Source organism: Cololabis saira, chromosome 22 (assembly GCF_033807715.1).
Source record: "Cololabis saira isolate AMF1-May2022 chromosome 22, fColSai1.1, whole genome shotgun sequence".
Lineage (NCBI taxonomy): Eukaryota > Metazoa > Chordata > Actinopteri > Beloniformes > Belonidae > Cololabis > Cololabis saira.
In genome coordinates, this window is record NC_084608.1 from 25,031,591 (window position 1) to 25,037,077 (window position 5,487).

Here is a 5,487-nt window from a genome sequence, read left to right on the forward strand (position 1 = left end):
GTTCACAACTGTTATGTGACGACTTCTTTCTCTAAACGTTTGTATATAGATGTAGATTAATTAAATAAAATACTTTTTTTTTTATTATACGTTGTACATTTAGAGTCATTAGTGGTATTTAATGATGAAATTTGGATTCCACCTATTTTGTGCTGCATGAAAAATGTATCCGAGTTCAGCTGTGTCATTAAAGTTGCAGTGGGGAGTTTCCGAAAAACCCAGAAACTGGCTGGAAAATGTGAACAATGTTTATGCCCCTTTTTGTGGAGGACCAAAACTGACATAATTTAAAATAAAAGCAGAAATATATATGTTTTTCTTTTTCCTTATACATGCATTCCTTGTTTTTACATTCCCTCATCTCCTCTGTTTACTTTACCTTATGCATTTCTGCCTCATTATGCAAATGTAGAGGGCTGCCCCTTCTGGGGGGGGTGGGCTGGCAGGCGGAAGCAGCAACAGAGGGGGGGGGGGGGGGGGCGGCGTCAGCAGCAGACAGCAGACATCCACGTAGGCAGGTGGAAGCAGCAATGGGATGACCGAGAATGGGGGGGGGGCGGGAACGCAGGCCAGAACGCAGCTCCTGAGGCTCCGGCCTGCAAACATGCACAAAAGTGAAAAAAGGGGGGCCGGCACAAGAAACTACTGGAACGATGGACAAAAATGATGGTTATGAGATATTTATAATAAATAAAAATGGTAATGGAGAAGAGAGGAAGGGAAAAGGAGAGCAGAAGAAGGGTGAGAGGCACCGCCCAGCGGATCATGTCGGTGCCCCCCTGCAGCATAGGCCTATAGCAGCATATCTACCACGAAGCTATATTTGAGACTATAGTCTTGTTCTATAGCTGCAACTATGACTACTGACTCTAACACACTACAGTTTACACTACCTAGAGATTTACCAACACCAGCTAGAGGTTTACTAAACACTAACTATAGGCTTTACTAAACAGAAAGGTTTTAAGTTTAGTTTTAAAGGTGGAGGTGGTGTCAGCCTCCTTAACCCAGATTGGAAGTTGGTTCCAAAGTAATGGTGCCTGATAGCAGAACGCCCGCCCTCCAAATCTACATTTAGATACTCTAGGAACTACGAGTAAACCTGCACTCTGGGAGCGGAGAGCTCTGCCAGGAACATAAGGCACTATCAAATCTTGTAAATACTGCGGAGCTAAGCCGTTTTGGACTTTATATGCAAGTAATAACATTTTAAATTGGATTCTGAATTTTACAGGTAACCAATGGAGCGACGCTAACACTGGAGAGACGTGGTCTCTCCTGCTAATTCCTGTCAGCACTCGTGCTGCTGCATTCTGGATCAGCTGGAGCCTATTCAGCAAATTACTTGGACATCCTGCTAACAACACATTACAGTAATCCAGTCTAGAAGATACAAACGCATGAACTAGTTTTTCTGCATCACTCTGCGAGAGGATTTTCCTAATTTTTGTAATATTACGGAGATGGAAAAACGCTATTTTACAAACCTGATTAACATATGGTTTAAACGACAAATCCTGATCGAAAACAATACCAAGGTTTCTCACAGTTGCACTGGAAGCCATCGCAACACCATCTAATCCCTTCCTAAGATGCTCTGGACCAAGAATGATAACCTCTGTTTTATCTGAATTTAGTAGCAAGAAATTTCTGGACATCCATTATTAAATTAGTACAATATAATGTAACCATAGTAGGCAAACTTTTAATGCACAATTGTGTTACTTGTTCACAGTTTCACACCAATCTTTCACCAATAAACCTGTTGACTAAAGCCTGTCTTCAGAGTCTTGATGGAGGAGAGGAGTTTAGCTGGCTGCCAATGATACAGCTCTAAGGGCAGCACAGTCAGCCTTCTGATTGGTCCCTGACTGACCAATCAGAAACATCATCCTCTGTTGCTACATCTGGGGCAGAATATACAGTTGGACAAAATAGCCATCTCTCCTGTTCAAATTGATGGAAAAAGTGTAGTTTTACTTGTTTTGTATCAAAATTTTAATCACCGGATTACCGGTATTTTTAAAAAAACATTGTATTAGTAAAAAGGAACACTGCTGGCAGAAATCCGATGCGTACTACCAAAACAAAGTCGGCTCAGCAGCAGGCTACAACGCATTGATACAACCAAGAAAGCGTTTAAAATGGTTAAGCGTTTGTAAAAGTGACACTCGCTACCCAGGGAGAATCACAGGGATACATTTCTTCCCAAAACCAACGGTAAATTCCGAAAAATGTCTGCTCTGGATGAAGCTATGTGGACGGCCACACTTGCAGTTCAACCGACGAACCAGTAAATGTCAGGCTACAGTTTAAAGCTGCATGTATGACATCTATCCATCCATCCATCTTCCTCCGCTCTTTCTGCAGAAGGATTCACGATTAATCTTTGTACATGGACCGTAGTCCCTCCAGCATGTCCTGGGTCTTCTCCTGGGCTTTCCTTCCAGTTGGACAGGCCCAGAAAAGCTCAGGGAGGGGTTGAGGAGGCATCCTCCCCAGATGCCACTTGATCTGGGTCATATTATCGATGGGGAGGAGTAGCGGCTCTACTCTGAGCCCGGAGGACAAGCTTCTCACCTTATCTCTAAGGGAGAGCTGGTGAATAAAGAGCCGCAGCAGTCCGCCTATCAATCTCCCTCTCCATTTTCCCTTCACTCGTGAGCAAGACCCTGAGATACTTGAACTCCTCCACTGGGGGTAGTATCTGATTCCCGACCCGGAGAGGGAACCCCACCCTTTTACGATTAAGGCCCATGGTCTCTGATTTAGAGCTGCTGATTTTCATCCCAGCCACTTCACATTCAGCTGCCAACCACTACAGCGAAGAGTTGAAGGCCTAATGAAGCCAACAGAATCTCGTTATCTGCAAAAAGCAGAGACCCAATTCTGGGGCCGCCAAACTAGACCTCCATTTGTTTCATTGCAGCCATTTGTTAAAATAAAAAATTTTCATTTTATTTCTCTTTAATGTTCACTCATCACCCCATCTTGACAGAAACAACTGAAATGTAGAAAATGTTGCAAAAAACAAAATAATGATAATAATTCATTTTATTTTATTCAGAGGCACCTTTCAGGTCACCCAAGGTCACTTTACAAGAGATACAAAAACAGATTATAAAAAATAAAGTTAATAAAAAAGTAGAAATACAATACTTAAAAAACAGCAACAGACAGCATAAACAAAGTACATAAACCAATACATAGAACAAACCGGTGTAGTTTAGTGCACAGTGTCCAGTTAGAGTGAGTGAGCGAGTTTGAACAGGTGAGTTTTGAATGTTGTGATGGAGAGTCTGGGTGCTGAGCACCTGAAGGCTCGGGCACCCATGGTGCTGAGGTGCGAAGTGGGAATGTTGAGAAGTCCAGCCGAGATATATACGTATTTCCTTATTGTTTTTCTAGATGGCTCTAACAGTTTTGAGGATCATGTTCTCAGTGGTAAACTTTTATGTGTCAACTATGAACTTATGGATGATCTTGTTCTTTCACACCTGCAAAAGAAATCAATGAATGATAAAAAACCTGAAAACTTAAAGGAAAAAAAGTAAGAGGGGAAAGGCATATATGCTTAAAACATGTATTTTGCTAAGATAAAATCGGATGTCATGTACGTTCGAGGTAATTTTAAGTTTAAAAAACCTACTAACCTGGACTAATTTAGTTAATCCAACTGATATTTACTAAAGTGGTAAAGTAAATTACACTATGTCATGAATTGTTTGATTTGAGTAATTACCGTAGATTTTCACTCAATAATAACAACACAACAATTAACAATTTAAAACAATTGTTTTAGAAATTATCTTATGATTGACTATCACAGTGTTGTAGATCTGTTATAATCACCCACAATCCTAATTCATCTTATACAAAATGTAAAATAGGAGTCATTTTTACCATTTAGCAGATATTCTTCTTGTGAAGTACGTAGACTACGACTCCAGCGGCTAAAACTACTACAATAACTCCAACCACCAATCCAACAGTATGACGGTCTGCAACTGAAGGAAAAAAAGAATTAAACGCACAAATGATTTCCTAATTTTAATGTCAGTGATTTGTACTTGTGATTCAGTCACTTTGTGACTAAACGTGCAGACTTTCTAACCTGTTATGTGAAGAAAGGTGTGTTTTCTGTAAGTTTCCTCGCCATCACTGAGTTCACATGTGTAAGTTCCTGTCTGGTCTGAAGATAAATCCTTCAGTGTGAGACTTCCTGTCTCTGACACGGATATCACATGCTGCTTCCACCTCTCTGAAGGTGTGTAGGTGTCTTCAGTTCTGTTCTGCGTTAGGATGATCTGACTGTGGTTGAATCTCCAGGTGAGGTTTGTTAGAGGAGTCTTGGAGGTCCAGCAGGAGATTGTTGCTTCAGAGTCTGAACTATTCAAAACAGCTGAAATTGCAGAACATATAAAACACAATAATTTAAAAAAGAAAAGACAACTTGAGATCTGCTGTAAAAGGAAAAACACTTTGTGTATGTAAAGAACATTGTATGAAGCTTTTCTTGGAAGTGGAAACCTCCAAATAAATACTTGAACTCCACCATCACCTGGTTTCATCAGAGTGGATCTCCTCTTGTTTGCTGCAGTGCTGACAGTGCAGATGTAGTCCAGGTCCGTATCACTATCTGAAAGAACCAGAGAGCTGTTGATGTTGTAAAGCTGCTGTTCAGTCGGCTGGACTGTTGGTGGATTCTGCAGGTTCCTGCTGGATGGAGGACTGGTGGTCCAGGTGAGTTCTGGTTCAGGATAAATCCCCTCTGAGCTGCAGGTGATCTGGTTTTCTTTCTGCTCAATGTTGACCTTTTTGACTGGAGCTGTAACAAAGAAGATAAATTCTTAGGACATATATGTTTGCAGTGAGCATTGAAGTACCCTTTGAGTGTGTCCCCAGCAGGGGGGATACGCTCCACCACCCTCTCAAAATACCCTCTGAGATTGGTGCATGAGCACAAACAGCAGTCAAATCCTGTTCCCCCACCCAAAGGTGGAGGGACAGTGCAGTCCCTCTCTGGTTCCAGAGCCTGGGCCGTGTTTTAGGATGAGCCCAACTATATCTTGCTAGAACCTCTTAACCTCATACACAGCTCCTATCGCTGGCTGAGGTTACCAAGATGTTTAAGAAGTTCCTTTGTGACACACACTGTAATGTTTCATAATTTAAGTTGTTGTTGTTCTTCAGGAAATTGCTAGTGCAAAAAATCTAATACTACAATATTTTTGTTCTTTACAGATGTATCTAAGGTATTTTTTATAATTAATCATGGTACATTATTTGGCAAACTACAAGAACAAAGGGCTCCCGCATATTTGATAAAGATATTATAGTTTTAGTACTCCAGTGAAACCCTGCAAGTTAGATGGGGTAGAAGCACATGTGCTCCTTCTCATGTACTACTGGGGTTCCACAAGGTGGAATACTGTCACCTCCAGACAGCTGCAAGAATACAGAACAGGATACATGCTGGGGAATACT

At 41.3% G+C, this 5,487-nt stretch overlaps 1 long non-coding RNA gene across 1 annotated transcript; it reads right to left on the reverse strand.

The window, feature by feature from the left end:
- Positions 1-3,300: 3,300 nt before the first annotated feature.
- On the reverse strand, positions 3,301-4,823 carry LOC133423456 (uncharacterized). The gene is made up of 4 exons (XR_009770814.1): positions 4,562-4,823; positions 4,115-4,402; positions 3,904-4,007; positions 3,301-3,497 (listed from the first exon to the last, which is right to left on the reverse strand). It is a non-coding gene; the product is annotated as an uncharacterized LOC133423456 (long non-coding RNA).
- Positions 4,824-5,487: the final 664 nt, after the last annotated feature.